Source organism: Prionailurus bengalensis, chromosome A3, assembly GCF_016509475.1.
Source record: "Prionailurus bengalensis isolate Pbe53 chromosome A3, Fcat_Pben_1.1_paternal_pri, whole genome shotgun sequence".
Classification (NCBI taxonomy): Eukaryota; Metazoa; Chordata; class Mammalia; order Carnivora; family Felidae; genus Prionailurus; species Prionailurus bengalensis.
The window spans coordinates 74,697,591-74,715,922 of NC_057354.1; the positions used below are offsets into that span (position 1 = coordinate 74,697,591).

The 18,332-nt window shown below is 38.7% G+C and overlaps 1 long non-coding RNA gene across 1 annotated transcript; it reads right to left on the minus strand.

Annotated features, from left to right (window-relative positions):
* Positions 1-4,344: 4,344 nt before the first annotated feature.
* LOC122496865 lies at positions 4,345-12,009 on the minus strand. The gene is made up of 4 exons (XR_006300972.1): positions 10,802-12,009; positions 8,914-9,029; positions 8,624-8,803; positions 4,345-4,715 (listed from the first exon to the last, which is right to left on the minus strand). It is a non-coding gene; the product is annotated as an uncharacterized LOC122496865 (long non-coding RNA).
* Positions 12,010-18,332: the final 6,323 nt, after the last annotated feature.

The following is an 18,332-nucleotide window of genomic DNA, read 5'->3' on the forward strand; positions in this document are numbered from 1 at the left end:
TCCCGATACAGGGCCTGGTACCTCACTGGCATTAAGTACTTGTTGAAAGAAACATGAAAAGCAGCTGTACCTTACACAGAGAACTTGAAACCAGGTTTTGTGGTCAAGCATGTTGGCTGAGCTTGGAACCTTCTCCATCCTTACCCCCTCCAGACTATCAATGTTCATTGCTAGTAGAGTGTGGGATACAAGTGCAGCAGGTTTTGAGACTATAAATTAAATAATGCCATAACCCCCAAAAGAAAGTGTGTTTTTAAGGAGAAGTTTGGGCTTCAAAAATGATTCAGAAGAATGGGTTATACAGGTACAAATTGGGTACCTGGCAAGATTACTAATATCAAAGTGCTCTAGCCAATAGAGGATTGAATCTGTAACCAGTAAAGGTTTCTTTAACCCTGCTCCACCTTCATGGAAGACAGCTCTGTCTTAGATAGGATGGACAGCTGTAGACTTCCTGAGATCTTGCAATCATCACTGGACACATAAACCCTCTTTGTTCTGTTGTTTAGTTTTGATTTTTTAATTAATTAATTAAAGGAATTTAATTAATTGACAAAGGAAGACAAAGATGGCCTTTCTGGGCATTCAACGACTATTTATTCTCCAGTAGTACAGCCTGGAGAGGGCCACAGCAAGTTCTAATCTGGATGTACAGAGAATACAGACATTGTGAGCCTGGGGTCACTTTTAGCTTGCATAGGGGTGCTGCTAGGATGCCTTGGGCTTTTTGACTTTGTCAGTGACTTCAGAGGCCTTCTTGGTGGCAGATGGAATTTTTGCTGGCTGACTTGAGCCTGCCCACATTCCTTACTACATACATTCAGAAGCAGAGAATGATAAAATCCTTTGAAGGCAGAAGGATGACCACCATCTAGCTAGCTTGTTCTCATTAATGGAATAAATAAAACCTGCTGTCAAGTTGGGCTTACAGCATGGGGCTCCCTGCAGTACCTGAAAGCCAAGGTCAGCCTCCTGGGCCAGCTGAACTGCTAGCACTAATGGTCTAAGGAAGGCTGGTAATCTTACTTCACTTTTTGGGCCAGGACTGAAATGTTGATTTCTAGCACTAAGAAGGTTCAGTCAAGAGTTGTCCAGGGGAATGAGCTCAGGAGGAGACCTTCGCTCATTTGGGGAACTGAAGGTAGTATGAAAACTAGGAAATCAGCGGGGAAATCAATGGATCTCGGGACTTCTGTCACTCTGGTAGAAGCCAGGGCTGGGTGGTGGTGGGACACCTGCAAGCTCGAAGTGTACACCTGAGGACAAAGCCAGGGATGCATAGAGAATGCTCAGGGCAAGTTTTAAGCACCACAGGTTTATGTGCAGTACATGCTGGGACACAACTGGTCAGGGAAGAATCAGGCAAGATCTAAAGAAGCAGCCTTGGGATGCCCTTTACATGGGGCCCCAAATAGTGAAGCCTGTAGGCGACACATGGTCACCATGGTTCCTATGTGCAAAGCCAAATCCAGGTGTAGAGGTGAGGTCTGACCTGAGTAATGCTTAGAGCCACAGTGAGTTGCAATCTGTGATCAGACAGGAACACACAGGCTGGAGGATGAAGAGAGCATGGTCAGCTGCACTGAGCAGGAATAGAGTTCAGGTTTAGTGCAGCAGATCAGGATCACAGGTTCAGCACACATTTAAGGTGCAGGCCTGAAGACTGGCAGTAGGCTCTGCTTGCTTGCTCTGGGAGAGAGACCAGCTTCTTCCACTTTGATGTAGATAGTCTTCATGGTATAGGTAGTAACAAGGAAGAACAAGGGCCATACTATAGGTGCTGGCGATTGAGGTGAGGACTTGGTTCCCAGGAGCCCTAACAAGGTCTCATATAGTGAGCAAGACAGAGCCTCCATAGGAAAAGGCTGGGAACCCTGTTGCACTCTATCCTCTATTAGCACTGTCATAAACTAATCCCATCCAACAACAATATTTTGGGTGTCTCATTGACAGAGATGCCAAAGCCTTCCCTTATTTCGATGCTAATTATCACCAGGGTGATAAAATTTTTAAGTTTTTTTTTTCAAGTCAGATTCTATGTGGCTGAAAAGATACGTGATTTCCCCCCCTGCCCCCCCCCCCCCCTCAAAGCAGCAAAAAAGCTAATTAGTTTTCAAAAGGAGTTGGGACTCCTAATTCCAGAGCCAGTTTTCTCTTTGGTCTTTTATACTAGCTCTCCTCTTGGTAGGAACCTGCCTGTCCTGTGGTCTATGCTTCTCAAGTTTAATTGCAAGGTTGCTATTTGGAGCCCACGACACATGTTTTTCCTTAGAGTTTATAAGTTATTAAGTTCTGAGAAAATCCTATTCGATCTATGTTACCTAGTAAACAAGTCATGCTACTTCTCTAATTAAAAAACTCTCCCCCAGTGCTTCTCAAGTCATTCACATTAAAACCCCAAATCCTTACCATGGACCACCCAGTTATTGCTCCAATTCCATCTCCTACCAGTTTCTCTTTCACTCCACTCCATTCACAGCCTTCTCGTTGGACTCACATACACTGATTCTCACCTCTGACTGCACATTAGAATCTGCTGGGCAGCTCTTAAATAGTGATGCTCAGGCCCCACACCTAGTCATTCTGATTTAATTCATCTGTGATGAAGCCCTTGCCTTTGGCCTTTCTGAAAGCTCCCCTGGTACTTAGATGTGTAGACAGTACTGCAAACATCTACAGTACTTACCGCATGTACCAACATGACCACAAACACAATTCCTGAAACATAGTATGTGCTAATCTATTTGAAATTTTTTTCTTGTCCTATTTAATTACATTAATTTTCTTTCCTTTTGAAAAAAGAATGTATCTTTTTTTAAAAATTGTCACCAAGAATTGGAATTGGTAATTTTTTAATGTTTCATGGGGAAAAAAGGCTATTTCAACTAGCAGGAAGATACAGATGATATCTGGAGAATTTCATAGCTTTAAAGGGCCCTAATGAGTGATGCAGATTAATATGAAGCCCTCTTCTTATGAGAGGTAAGTTATTTTCTGGCTTATATTTCAGTATTTGTCCTGTTAGTCTGGGAATAACTGGTCCTCAAACTGACTTCCTACTACCCAACATCACTTTCTGGCAAGGAAACCTAATAGGTCAGAATAGCAGATGTGTAATCTAATCAGATAGACACACAGGCTTCTTCTCTTCCTGAAGATACCCAAGGAACTACATGTCAGCCAAGACCTTTGAAATAGCATGTTTAATACAATTTGTTGCTAAAGTTAATCTTACATTAATTACAAATTTGTTCCATCTAATTGGTTTGGTGCTGCTGGGTGAATGAGAAAGAGAACTGGCCTTGATTTTTTTATCCTGAGGAATCACATTTGTTCTCAATCTTTTTCCAGAATAGTCTTCTGCCCCTGTTTCCAGGGGTCACCAAGAATTGGAGTTAGGCATGGCTCAAAAAAGTCTTTGAGGCCAGAGCCACAGTTGATTCTAAATTTCAATATCAATTAGGACAGTTGAATGTGAAACGTTCATAGTAGGAATGAGGAAGAGACTTTCAGTGTGAGAATCTGGGCAGTTGAAGTTTGAGTAGGGCCTGGCAGATCATCCTCTTTTGGACTGCTTGGAATCTGACAGCACCCCCAGAAAGAGTGGGAGGAGCTTTCAGAAGGAAAACATTTTAGGTTTAGCTTCTAACACCAAACTCCCTTGGTTGATTTAAAAAGAAACAACAAACAAAAAACGAAGGAGCCTTAAAGGAGTGCTATAAATGGAACATGAATCCAATAAAGACAAATTAATTCCCAAGGCTGGTTGCCTTTCTCGTAGAGCAGGACTTCAGAAAAGACTTTAGTAAGATTAAAAGAGGTTGAACATGAAACAGTAACCATAGCAACTTTGCTTTTTTTTTTTTTTTTTTTTTTGTCATGAACTAGTAATTCCGTACTGTAATTTGGGTTGCCTACAAGTCTTTTGATCCATGAGGGCAAGGAAATTGCTCTGTTTAGCATAATCCCAGAGACCACTGTGGGGGATTGTATGAACATCTCACAGTTGCCAGCTGAGATTAAGCCAACTCACAGCCATCCAGGTTAGACCTGCAAGAAGAGCATCATGTGAGCAGAGGCACATGGGTGCCTTGGGTAAAAGCACAGCGCTATTCACTGAGCACATCGGCTAAAGAGTTATTGTCTCCTGGCTTTTTTCTTGATGAAACATTATCAAGCTACTTCTCTTGGTGAATTGAAACCTATATTCACACGTTGCTGGTATGTGCAGCATTGCATATCATGTCCTAATTTTTGCATTTAGAAAGGATTTATTCTATTTAATCCTTACATAATAAGAAACACAAGTAAGTATTGGAGGATATAAAACCAATCACTCAAAAACCATTTATAAGCAAGCTTTATAAGGAATTTGGGAATACCAACAACACCCTAAAATAGTTCCTCAGGTAAAAAAAAAAACAACAACAACCAACAAACAACATTTATGTAAGTGAAAAAGGTAATGAGCATATATATACTCACCAAAGGGGCAGGTGTGATAATGGGGGTCCAGGTCTTCACCTTTTTTAGATGGTAGTTTCTGTGTCCTTCCCTTTGCTCATGCTGCTTTATTCAGTTACATTGGATTGGGCCGTGAGCCTCCGCCCTTCTAATTCATTGAGTGGGGCTGATCAATCATAGGAATAATGATCAAGAAAGGAAGGAGGGAGAGACTGCAGAGGTTCTCCATCATCTGCTGCGGGGATTCTCAGCTTCAGGGAGTATAAGAAGCATCAGAGGACCTTGTTACAAACATAGATCCCCAGAGTCTGTGTCCAGATTTTGATTTTGTATGTCTGGTTTAGGGCAAGGATTTGCATTTTGATGGGGATTTTCCCAGCCTTTCTCTCTAGTTTCATTTCATACTAGTCCATTTCTTCCCCTAAATTGTAGACTCAAGCTATAACAAACTGCTTGAAGTTCCATAATCCAATGAGCTGTATTATGCCTTTGCACATACTTGGGACAGTTTCCTCTTCCTCCCTCCCTCCTTGAACAAACACATACACACACATATGCATACATACATACCTTGTGTGACTGACACACACATTCAATCTAAGACCAACACCAGACACTTTCTCTCTTCTGTTTCCCTTCTCTGTGTTCAATTTGTACCCTCTCTATTTTCACACCTGTTATACACAATGATGTTTTCTTGCTTACATGTTGTCTCCCTCATTAGACTATGACCTCCTATATGTAAGGACCACCCTTATTCATCTTTATAGTCTCAGCCATACAATTCTCTGTATGGGCTCTACTACCTAAAAGTTACACAATAAAAGTTTGTTGAGCTAAATGAAATGTTTGTTGAAGCAAAGTATTATAGATTCCAGCTCATAACTTGTCCCTAAATAACTGAGACTTGACAGAATTAGGATAATGATAATTTGCTTGGTTAGAAAAAAAGGCTTTTCAAGGAAAAAATTCAGGCAGATATGAAGTTAAAAAACAATTAAGAAAGAACAAGAGAATATAATCTTGCTTTTCATATGAACTCCTAAGTAGAAGGCTACTTGTTGAGAAATAAAAATGTCTTCTCACTGAACTTTAGCATTTAAAATATAGTCTATGTCTATTTTCTGGAGTCAAATTGCTCAGGATCAAAAAGAAATAGAGGATTTTATCCTAAGCAAAAAACAAGGGCCTATCATTTCTCATGTCTTTCTTCTCAAGGGGTTAGGATAAATCAGATCCAACTCCAAAGCAACATGCAGGCTTGTTCTTTTTTTCTTTTCTCTTAACCTTAGATTTGATTTCCCTTTCTTCCTAGAAGGTTTAACACTGAAAGTGACTGTTAAGAGATAGCAAGAATAAAGATGTAGTTCTTCTTCCCTCTACTGGAAAACATTAGAAAAAGGTCATAACTGGAAGTACTGTACATTGATGAGGAAAATAAAGAGCTGCAGGTGAACCCAAGACATAGGGTATATCATGCCCACAACTGCAGTGGGGAAGGCACTAGGGGGAAAGTATAGACACATACTTTGCTGCCTTGCCCACCTTACTGGGTTGTTGTCATGGGCACTTAAAAGGGAAAAGGAGGGCAATGATATAAAGAAGTTTTGGTAACAAAGCTATGCTAATGTGGCTGGTTAGTCCATAGGCCAGATAAACTAAAAAAATAGTAGCAAAGTATCAAGAAGTAAGCTATTTCTAAAACCATACATCCTGTTCAAGGATTTTAGGGATATTACCAAAGGAAGGGAGACTCTAAATCCATAGTAAAGTATTCCTACAGGCATCTTTGGGGGCATTGCACTGTATGCATTTGTGATCTTAATTCTGTAAACTCTTAGATCTTACTCTCTATAGATTTGTATTTGGATGTAACAGAAGTTTCTGTTAGGTCATTGGATCTGTTTAGACAGTTGCAATTTCAATATTTCTCTTAAGATCATGTTATTTACTCAGAGTCAGAATTATTTAGATAACTTCTGAAAACTCGGAAGGATTAACCCTCCTGCAATTGACTGTGGAAGATGGCATAAGGGGTTGGGAAGCACATGAGCTTTGGAGTGAGGTAGAGCAGGGTGTGATTCCTGGTACTACACTTACCAGCGTGGTGCTTTAAGGTGAATCATTTTGTTTCTTGGAGATTCAGTTTGTGCATTGTTAATACTTGTGGGTGACATTATTAACAACTAACTGAGATAATATTGTGGAAATGTCTACCTGGTACAAAATCTGATACATAGTTAATAAATTCTGGTTTTATTTTAATTTTACCATGATGTCCTTTGGTTAACTCAATTACTTGTTTTTTCTTTCCAACCTCTAGATTTTAGAAGAGGTGCCCAAATTCCACTCTTATATTTATGCTTACGTTATTATCTTCCTTCCTAGAAGTTTTTCTTTTCTTTTTAAAAAAAAATATTTATTTATTTTTTTGGGAGAGTGCAAGTGACGGAGGGGACAGAGGATCGGAAGCAGGCTTTGCGCTGACAGACTGATACCAGTGAGCCTGACATGGGGGTTGAACTCATGAACTGCAAGATCATGACCTGAGCCGAAGTCGGACCCTCAACTGGCTGAGCCACCCAGACGCCTCCTTCCCAGAAGTTTTTAAAATCTGCTTCTGTGCCTTGCTCAAGTTACTGACTTATTAATGATGTACCAGGGTGCTCTAGGGTGTTGGCCAAGAGGTGTATCTATTTCTACACTGAGGGGCTTCTGAGTTTGCATGATGCTTATGGTTTCTCTGAACCAATGGTATCCAGAGTTGACATAAGCCATTTTATAATTCAGTTTTCTCTTCTTTATGGATACAAGTGTTCTGTCATTTGAGACATGCTGCTTAGAAATCTAGTTCTCCCTTAGCCTTCAGGTCAGAATTCTGAAACAGCTCAGGTCTTTGGGTACTCAGATTCACACTGGTGCTGGAGTGGTACTAATTTTGTTATATTTGAGTGTCTTTTGCAATCCCTCTTTTGGAAATTAACTCAAAATAAAGGCAGAAAAGTCTATGAAAACCAACTGAAAAGGTGCTGATGGGTGAGAGGACTTATAAGAACCCCTTCAACAGGGCTCTGTTCTATATCCCAATTTCCTAGCAGATGTGGGGACCACTTCAAGTTTCTTCAAACAAACTTCCTCTCTCTGATTTCTGGGTGGGAGTCACTCTCCAGGCAATAATCTTTTTCATGTCTGCTTCCTTTTTACCTTGCCTTCTTGTTCTTTTTGGGATTGGGACTCTGAATCCCCCAAGGCTTGAAAGATAGCCAAACATTATTTATTATTTTTGTAGCTTTGTAGGCATTCAAAAAATGTTTGGCTTTGAATTGGTTTCAATAAAATAGTTGGCTAGAGTTACAAATGAGCATTTTGGCTGGAATTTTGCTAAATACCAGTTTGAAGCTGAATTTTGGTAAAGCTGCCCTGAATACATCTATCTTTGTCAATGGATTTGTTTGTTTATTAAGTGCATACTTTCTGGATTTTTGTGGGAAGAGAAGGTCAGACAGAGGAGCATGAGGATTAGAAGTGATTACAAATAGAGAAAAGGATTCATGGAGAATGGTGTCTAGAGATAAGGCGTTACGAGAAGGGAGTCTGAGTCATACTGTGCATAAGTGGGTGTCCAGCCCAAAGCCAAAGCCAGAACTGCCATTGAGCTGAGCTTCCCATTGGCATGTTTTCCACATTCTGAATGGTGGAGACATTCTTAAATAGGTAGTCACAATTAATGACAGAGCAAAAGTGTAATTGATATAAAGAATGGTTCTCATAAAAAAGGGCTTTTTCATACTCTTCTAGTTTAAGCTTCTAGAAAATCTTAGAAAGAAGCCAGCCCTAGTTCAAGGGACACAGTGCATCTTTCATAACTGAAGCAAAGCAGATGAATAAATAACCTCTTCAAGGAAAGCCATTAGCAAGTTGGATAATGATATTGACATGAGTAATTGGAGAGAAATAAATAAACTAGTTGCTATTAGAATATTCACTAAGGATTGCCTGTGTATAATTGGGTGTAACTCTTAAGACTTGGTGTATGCCACCTTCCATTTTTTAAAAAAGAAAGAATATTTTGAAGGTCCTCTTTTTGGAGACCAAAGACATGAGGCATTGATGACTCAGTGGGGTTGTAGTCTTAGTGTCTGAATCATTTCAAACCTACCTTCTTTTGTAGAGTGCACCTATAGTAAAAGAAGGAGGGAAGTTTATCCTGGAAATTTTTAGGAGACAGTGTCTAGAATTCCAGACGTCTCAAGATTCTTACAACGGAGAAGAAACTTTAGTCTATAAATTTGTCACAATTTTCCAAGATGATTCTTCATTTGGGATGATGGAGGAGATGCTAAAGGCAACAAACACAAAAGAGTAGAAGATGATTAGGTCCTTGAAGCCTGCAAATCGTTAGGTCTCAAAGATGAAACGCTGGACAAAGTTGGGACAAGGTTGACTTACCCATTGTCTGCTCCTTAGAGGCAAGGGTCAGGTTTGAGATTTCTTCTGTAGTTGGAACCCAATGGCTTCTTATTGAGGGGCCGAGTGTCATGCCACAATCTGGCAGGATGCACATCCTGCAAGAAGGTGGTTTTTTCAGAAGAAACACATCTCCATGTTCAGTTTAATTGGAAGTGACCCGGCAAAATGGTGTAACCCCTACAAAACTCAGTTTTCTCATTTTAAAATGGGATCCCCAAATCTATTTCATACCGTTATTAGAGGCTTCAATAAGACTATTTGTGTAAAGTGCCTAACAATGCCTGATACACAATAAATGGTAGCTGCTATTTTATTTTTCCCTCGGCATTACAATTTTCACAGGTTAAGAATTTGAGTTGACCCTACTGTTATAACAAACAAAAAACATCCTTAGCTAATCATACTATTACTAACAATAACAAAAGCTGCTATTTAATGAATGATTACCATATGTCTGAGTATTTTACTTAGTATGTATACTAAGTATTTTATGTAGATTATTTCATTTGATTTTGACAGAATCTTATCAGGGAGGTTCTTACAGGAACAAAATTGAGGGCGGCTGGGTGGCTCAGTTGGTTGAGCATCTGACCCTTGATTTTGGCTCAGGTCATGATCTCACAGTTCATGGGATCAAGTCCCACATCAGGCTCCACGCTGAGCCTAGAATTCTCTCTCTCCCTCTCTCTCTTTGCCTCTCCCCCACTCAGTCTCATTCTCTCTGTCAAAAATAAATAAACATTAAAAAAAAAGAAACAATTGAAAATGGGAGAATGTCCAATAGTAGTACTTTTCAATGGCGTTGCAAAGAAACATGGGATTCAATCTGCTGGAAATACAAGTTCCAGAGGTATAGTGAGAAAAAGAGAGAAAGAAAGTAGGAGGCACAGTAATTTTTAATCCCATGAGCTCATCTTGAAGACAAGCCTGAGAAAGCCACCCAGCCAGCACCCGGGAAAGGACAACTGAAGCTTTGTGGGCATTGGCAAGGGCAGCCGGATAACATACTGTGAGCAAAAAAGGAAGAACACAGAAATTATAGGGACCTATTAGAGAAGACAGAGGCCCAGTCAACAGAAGAAATTCCTTGAGAAAAAGAAAAAAAAAGTGCAAAGGGAGAATATCTGATGAGAGGGAGGCCCTACAAACAATCTCTTGGATTGAAGTTGAAGAGTTAAAGTCCCTGGGGCAAGAAATGAGGACTCCAGGAAAGGGAAAAATAAATACTCTCCTGTGAAATCAGTTCTTCTGATTGTGGGCTTGCATGTGTTTGGGGAGGGGATGTCAGGACTCTTCATAAATATGTATGTCTAAGTTATTTTATTGAGGTAAACACACTTATAGAAAAATGTGCAAATCATGAGTGTACAGCTTGATGAATTATCACCAAGTGGACACACCCATGTAACCACCACCCAGGTCAAGAAAGAGAACATTACCATATTCATAAATATTTACTACTCCTAGTTTTCACATGCTTAGTTTCTCAAATGAGTCTGTGTCTTTCTAACATAGATATTTAAAGTCAAATGCAGCCAGTTAGGATGTTTTGTATATAAAGTGAGAAAAGAGAGCTTGTTCTAAAAGCAAGTTGGGCAAAACACTTAAAATCCATACAATTCCATAAAAGTGAGATAATAAAATCTAAATGAAGTATAATTATATGTTTAAATAAGGAATAATTCTATGCACCCTCTCAAACCATTGGGGCACTGAAAATTAAGTTTCAGAGGGGAGTCCCCACTAGAAAAAGGAATAGCCTGTCTTCCTTGCCCGAAGCCTTCAAAAAATATAGCATTTGGCACTGTTGCAAGCACATGGTATGCTCAACAAATATTTATCAATAATGATAATGGTGGTAAGTTACCTTTTTCGTAAAATACATGGTGATCCCTGGTTTCCTTAAACCAATAACTGGGCAAAGAAATATGACTTTTAGTTCTTCTGAAGCTCCTGGTTGAAGCCTTAGGAGAAAGAATAATCTATGAATTACTGGTGATATGTTTTAACCCCAATTGAAATTATTTTGCCCTTCACCTTCCCCCTTTCCCACAACCAAACACAGCTCTGAGTTTTGCAGAGATGAGGGGGAAGATAGAAGGAAGGAAAGAAAATGAGAAGCAAGATGGTGAGCAACAAGTATGGGAGGGAAAAACAAAAGCTGAGCTAAAGCCACTCAGGAAATATCCCTTGTACTTCTATTTGCATCAAGTAATTAATGTTATAATTTGGCATAGCAATTAACCACACTTTTTATTAGATCAGATTTCATTACGTGCTACTTTAATTTTGGTAGGTAGTCATTTGTGAGATGAAGGAAGTTATCCACAGCAGCCACTGCTGTGGGTGACCACTAAGACAGAAAATTAAAAGCCATTTGTCAAATGGAAAGGTTATCTATTTTTTACATATTGTAATATCCTTAATGGGTCCTTCAGGTGAAATTTTACAGAAGACAGAGTTAACAAGTGACATGGAAATTGGAAGATGAGTAATGAATTGGTAACATTTACCTGTTTATGAGTGCAAATTCAAGCCTGGTCTTACAAAACCCCAACATGATCCCTGCTGTGCTACAGATAGATCTTTCTTGACTTATGATGGGGTTATATCCCAATAAACTCACTGTCTGCTGAAACTGCTATAAGTCAAAAAGGCACTTAATACATAGAACCTACAGAAAATCGTAGCTCAGCCTAGCCTACTTTAAATGTGCTCAGAACACTTAAATTTAGCTCTACAATTGGGCACAGTCCTCTAACACAAGGCCTATTTTATAACGAAGTGTTGAACATATCTTATAATTTATTAGATACTGTACTGAAGTGAGAAATAGAATGGTTGAATGGGTACAGAATGGTTGTAAGTATTTAGGTTGTTTATCCTCATTTATCATATGCTATTGCCTACCATCATGGGAGGGTATCGTACCATGTATCCTTAACCTGAGAAAACCTCAAAATTCAAAATGCAAAGTATGTTTTTTACTGAATGTGTATCACTTTTACACCCCACCTAAGGTTGACAGATAGTTAAGTTGAACCATTGTAAGTTAGGGACCATCTTTATTAATGATTAGTTTTGCCATGCCTTTTAGGTTAGCAACAGAAATTAGGAAAAGCATCTGTTTCATAATGATGTGTGAATTTGATGGTTTGTCATGTCCTCAGGAATATAAAGGCATGCTTTTACAACTTACCCACTGGGGTTAAAGTATAAATAGATGCAGAATTCATATGAAACTTTCTTTCTTTTTTTTTTAATTTTTTTTTTCAACGTTTATTTATTTTTGGGACAGAGAGACAGAGCATGAACGGGGGAGGGGCAGAGAGAGAGAGAGACACAGAATCGGAAACAGGTTCCAGGCTCTGAGCCATCAGCCCAGAGTCTGACGCGGGGCTCGAACTCACGGACCGCGAGATCGTGACCTGGCTGAAGTCGGACGCTTAACCGACTGCGCCACCCAGGCGCCCCTGAAACTTTCTTTCTTGATGCCCACTCTAGTGGTGAATTATAACTTAGCAGCTTTGATTTCGAGTCAGCCATTGGGTTTGTATGAGAAACTGAATAGTTTGACACTTTTCTAGGAATATAGACGGTTCAAGTAGCAACAAGTGTCATATGGTACAAAGAAAACTGAAGTCTAGTTTCAGGCTTACCACTAACCAGTTGTGTGACCTGGGGCCACTGAACGCCTCTGGGCCTTAAAATTGGGTGGTTAAAATGATGGGCTTTGGAGCCGAACAGATCCAGTTCAAGGCCCTTATTAAACCTCTAAGAGCTTCAGTTTCTCATCTGCAAAATGGTACCATTAATAATACAAGATTGTTAGAAAGATTAAATGGGACAGTGCATGTGAAAGGCCCAGCATGCAATCAGTGCTCAATAAATAATAGAATTGGAATAAGTGGTCTCTATTTTCCATTCCAGATCTAAAATATTAAGAGTCTATGATAGAGCTTGTAAAGTGTCTGTCAGGATTGGATCTGTTAGCAATTACCGGTTCCTGAGGGGGGGTACGTTGTACCATGTTGCAGCCAAGCTCTACTTCTGCATAGGCTTTTAGGCACTGGTGTTTTTCAGTTATACGTTTATTGAAAATCCTGACATCCCTTGAAAGCAAAAAGGAGGAAATCTGCTCCCTTGTCAAAAGAAGGAAAGCCTATGGGATGCCTGGGTGGCTTAGTCAGTTAAGTGTTCGACATGGGCTCAGGTCATGATCTCACAGTCTACAGGTTCCAGCCCAGCACTGGGCTCTGTGCTGACAGCTCAGGACCTGGAGCCAGCTTTGGATTCTTTGTTTCCCTCTCTCTCTGCCCCTGCCCCACTCGCGGTCTGCCTCTCTCTCTCAAAAATAAATGTTAATAAATTAATTAATTAATTAATTTAAAAGGAAGGAAAGACCATGTGAACTTGCCTGGCACAGCCCTTCAAGAGAGGCTGTTTGCTTGCTTTAAAGATGTGTGGCCTTGGGATCACCAGAGTGGGACAAGGAACATGGCTGGGCCTGGGAGGGAGAATGATCAAAGACAGAAGGCCAAAGTTTTGGGAGGGGCTAATGATAGGGGCAAATTAGTATTTTCAGCAGCATCCTTTCTCTTGCAGTTTCCACAGCTAAGGATGTAGTTTATGGTGGGGGAAATAGCAAGAGACCAGGCCATCCCCAAAGCTTGCCAGTTCACCCCAAGCATAATAACAATGTCCTACATTTTTCAGTTCTTTATCATTGGCAAGTGTTTTCCAAGCCGTGGGCAGTAAACAGGAAAAGTGGATACTCAGTTTGTTTTAACGATGAGGAAATTTAGACCCAGAGAGGCATAAATAAGGGAGTCAAATATTCCAAATCCAGTTTCCTGACCCGTAGTTCCCTGTTCATTCTCCATACTCTTTTATCTCAGATGTACAGTCATGCAGGTTCAGGTATTTCTTTTCTTTCCATTTATGTTTTTCTGAACTTTAGTTTCTTTGCTCACAAAATGAGATGGTTAATAATACCTCCCTCATCAGGTTTGTGCGAGGACTAAATTAGACAATATGTATAGAGTGTTTCATGTAGGAATAGCTATTAGTTGTTGCTATCAGAGAGTTCTAGCTCTCCTACCGCCAAGGAAGATGCTAAATTCCTAGCATCACTTCTTACTGTTTCCTCCAATGAGCCCATGTTTTGAAAGATTTTGCATATCAAATTGCTTATATTGGTTAATAATTTTTTTATTATCAAAGGCATTTAAGATTGCCAGTTGGGATTCCCTGATCTGCAATTCCATCAATGCTGAATTGATTTAATTATAATAAAAGCAAAGAAACCTGGTATTTAGAGAGCCTTTTCATCCTCATCTAAGTAAATGTACTTCTTTCAGGGTGTTTGAAGTCTCTGAAACATCTTGCTGTTCTCCAGCACTGTCTTTGCAGATTCTGGACATAGCTGGGCTCTCACTTGTCAATGAATAAGCCAAATCTTATTATTATAATCTGAGTAAGTTGTCGTTTTGTGTGTGATCTAATTCAGTTTTTGAATGTTACAATTTTTTCCATCACATCATGGGAAATTGGTGTGGTCCAGAGATAATAAAAATGAATTCGTTATGAATGAAACTGAAGATGAATTTTTAACACGCTACCAGAAGTTACTGATTAACAGGCATACTGACACTTCAGATACTCCATTCTGCTATACAAGAACTAATTTGTGTATTTCATTCATTGTCATTAAAGGCCAAGTTCAATTATAATTTTTAATTTGTATTTTTTTCCTTACCCTCTGCCATGCGATTCTTATATCAGAAAGTAAAGAAAAATCGTTTTTTTAGTATACAGAAATTAGATCTTCTATAGACAAATTTAACTGTTAAGATGGCAAATGATCAAAGATACTGAAAAATACAAATTTCACATAAACTCATCTCTTATTTTGAAAAGATATGTTACACAGAGAATAAGTCTTGAGGCTTTCAAGATATTATTGGGTCAGGCTAAAATAATTTCATTGTGAGAGCATTTTCCTTCTCTGTGTGCAGTCTAAGTGCATATTTTGTGCTCTTAGGAATAACTTTCCAAAGCTGTGTAAAGAATGTAGCAATAAAATCTAATAAGAATTATGGCTCATGACTTGAATGATGTCAGTACCCTTTTAATCCTCCCAAACATGAAAACGTTTTCTCCTAAATAAGATTTCTTAACTCTTTATTTCTAAGGAAAATTGCAGAGCTCTGCAATTCTACTGGCAAAGTAAGAGTTAAAGGAAGGTGTTTTGTTCCATTGTTAATACTTAGGCTTGTTATTAAGATAATCACTTTAGAAAAGAAATGTATCCTAGACAATACTATTTTTGTGAATACATATTCTTTTATCTTTTTTTTTATATATTACATAACATCAGACGATTTCTGAGTTCAGTGTTTCAGCAATAATCCTTTGTTTTCTCTTTAAGCCTGTGGTTCTCAAACTTGAGTGTGAATCAGAATCACCTGGAAGACTTGCTAAAGCATAAATGACAAGTGCTCATTCTCAAAGTTTCTGATTCAGGAGGCCTGGGCTGGGCACGAGAATGTATAGTTCTAGTAAGTTCCCAGGTGGCACTGATACTGCTAGTCTGGGGATCACACTTTGCTATTAGCAGCTTTATACCATTTAACCTTCTTATCTTACAACTTAATTTGATGGGATTCAGTCATCCTGAAGCATGTATGTCCCCTTAGTTTGGAAGAAGCCGAAGTTCAGTAAGTTATCTATAGTTTGGTTATTTGGCCACTCCAGATTTAGTTCAAGTCAAAGGACTGCATACAGAAAAGCATAGCTGATGAACAGTTCGCTGCTTGAAGATGTCAGACTGTAGAATCTCTACGGGTAAGTGTGTGATTTCTTTAGTGACATCACATTTGCCTGCAGAGATTTTCCAGTCTGTCACTTTTGAAGTTGTATTTAAGATGGAAAAAAGTTGTCTTCTTTCTACAGTGATCTTTCCAGGAAGGCTAGATTTTAAAACTACTTTGCCCAAGATTAAAACTGAATGGGAAAACAGAGTTATGGTTGGGGTTCAGATAGGAGTAAGTGAGAATAGATACTCTCTGATTCTGGCACACATCTCCATGGAGAATGAAGGAAAATGGAAAAGTGAACCTTCCCAAACCACAACCAATCTCATTTGTAACAGTGTTTTAGCCACACTGAAATCTTTATGGTCAATCCAAGTGAATATCCTTGAATTTCAAGCAATTTTATCTAATGGTTAGACTGTGCAATTGGGTTTCTCAGTCTTTCTTAATTTGCACACATGCCTAGCTAATCTCATGAGAGATAAGTGGAAAGAGGGGGTGTGCTTCTCAATTATTTTCCCCATCTCTCTTCTACTTAGAATAGCTATTTTAATAAGTAACATTACCTGCTGCTAATTTTTAAAATGGTGGAATAAAGTGTAATAAGCAATGTTTACTTCAGAGGCTCAATAATCTGTGAATATCATGATATCATAAAGTTTATCTACATTGTTGGTATTTTTTGAAGTTGTTCATTTGTCAGAACATACTTTTTGATCAATGTTAGATGTAAATTTATTTCACCATTTGGCTACAACAGGGACTTTGTATATTTTTGTTCCCTTCTGTATCCTGGCACATAACAGGTACTCAATAAACATTTATTTAATGAACGGACATCAATTTACTTTTTTTTTTAAATGCTTATTTACCATTAGAAAGGCAATAGAAATATACATCAAGTCACATTTTATTAATATCAGAGTGAACATATTTAACTTCAAACCAGACAAAACCAAAACATTTAAATATCAAAAATCTATCTTGGTAATAAAGAATATTCCTGGGGCGCCTGAGTGGCTCAGTTGATTGAGCGTCTGACTCTTGATCTTGGCTCGGGCCATGATGTCACAATTCGTGAGTTTGAGCCCTGCGTGGGGCTCTGCACTGAAAGTGTGGAGCCTGCTTGGGATTCTGACTCTCCCTTTCTCTGCTCCTCCCCTGCTTACTCGTGCTCTCTCTTAAAAAGTTTTCCTGATAGTCTAATGGAACTTAAAAATTTTCCCTGATAGTCTAACAATGTTATATTATGTTTTTCTGGCATGTAGTTTTATTTCAGATGATTAGTTTTTAGTCCTGGATTATATCCAAATTTATGTAATGAATCACGAAATTAGGTTTGATTTTGTTTATACTACACAGCACAGTGTCTCGATTATCTGTTAATCTGCAATATACACATCCTTTGACCTCAAGATGACTTTAAAAGCATCCTATCAATTGCATTCTGACTTTTCTAGATAAACCATAAATACAAACTTAACCTAAAATCTCTCATAAGTGTGCAGAGGATACAACAGGTGGCTCTGATCTGATGTGAGTGCAGCTAAATAATGTGTTGAAGTTTAGAAAGATAAAAAACATCTGGTTTCAAAGGAGAACATTTCCATCCATTTTACTGCTTTTTAGAGAGCTACATCATTCTGGGTTATGTAGAAAGAAAGGGCTAGTGTTAGGAACTCCATGATCCTCATTCTGTTCATCTAAGCTCCAAAGGGTGGGACTAGTATACTTGATCATGGAAGGAGGATAAGGTTTCTTATGCCATTTTTCTTTTTTTTCTTTTCTAGTCCTGCTTTTTGTTTTATATGTATTTGCAGGGACTGGTTAACAGTATCACTTGTTCTTTTGAAGGAAAATTGAAGCTGTGAATGATGGAATCATAGTTGCCATGTCCCTGATTGTTGATATCCTGTTTGTTTCTTTGCTCTGTGATAACAGACCTTTGGAAGAGCAACATCATTTTAACCCCATAACTAGGCTCTTAAGGTATAGCCAGCCTATAATACAGCACTCCTGTTAAACACTTCCACAGAGAAAAACTCCTTTGTAAATGCAAATATTTGATGGATAAGCATTATCTGACAGTAAGATATTACAGATGAATTTAGAATACCACACCTACCAGAGATTAAAAGTCTGAAAAAAAAATCAAACAATATGGTTACATTTTGAAAGATCAGGAGGCCAAGATCTGCCCGGTAGTTCTCAACCTTGACTGCATATCAGAATCATGTTGGAACTTATGGAAAAGACAGATTTCTGTGCCCCAACCAATACCTCCTGAATCTGAATTTCCCAGATGTGAATTTGAGAAGTCTCTATTTAAAAAAAAGAATTTTATTTTTTGGAGAACTTTCATGTAGAAAAATGAGTGAAAAGTACAGAGAGCTCCCATATGCTCCCTATTCTTACACACCTTACCTACTATGGACTTCATGCACCATAGTGATACATTCATTGCAATCAGTGAACCTGCATTGACACATCATTATCACTCAAAATACATAGTTTAAATTAGGGTCATTCTTAGTGTTGTATGGGTTTTAACAAAGATATGATGACATGTATCCAGCATTGTAG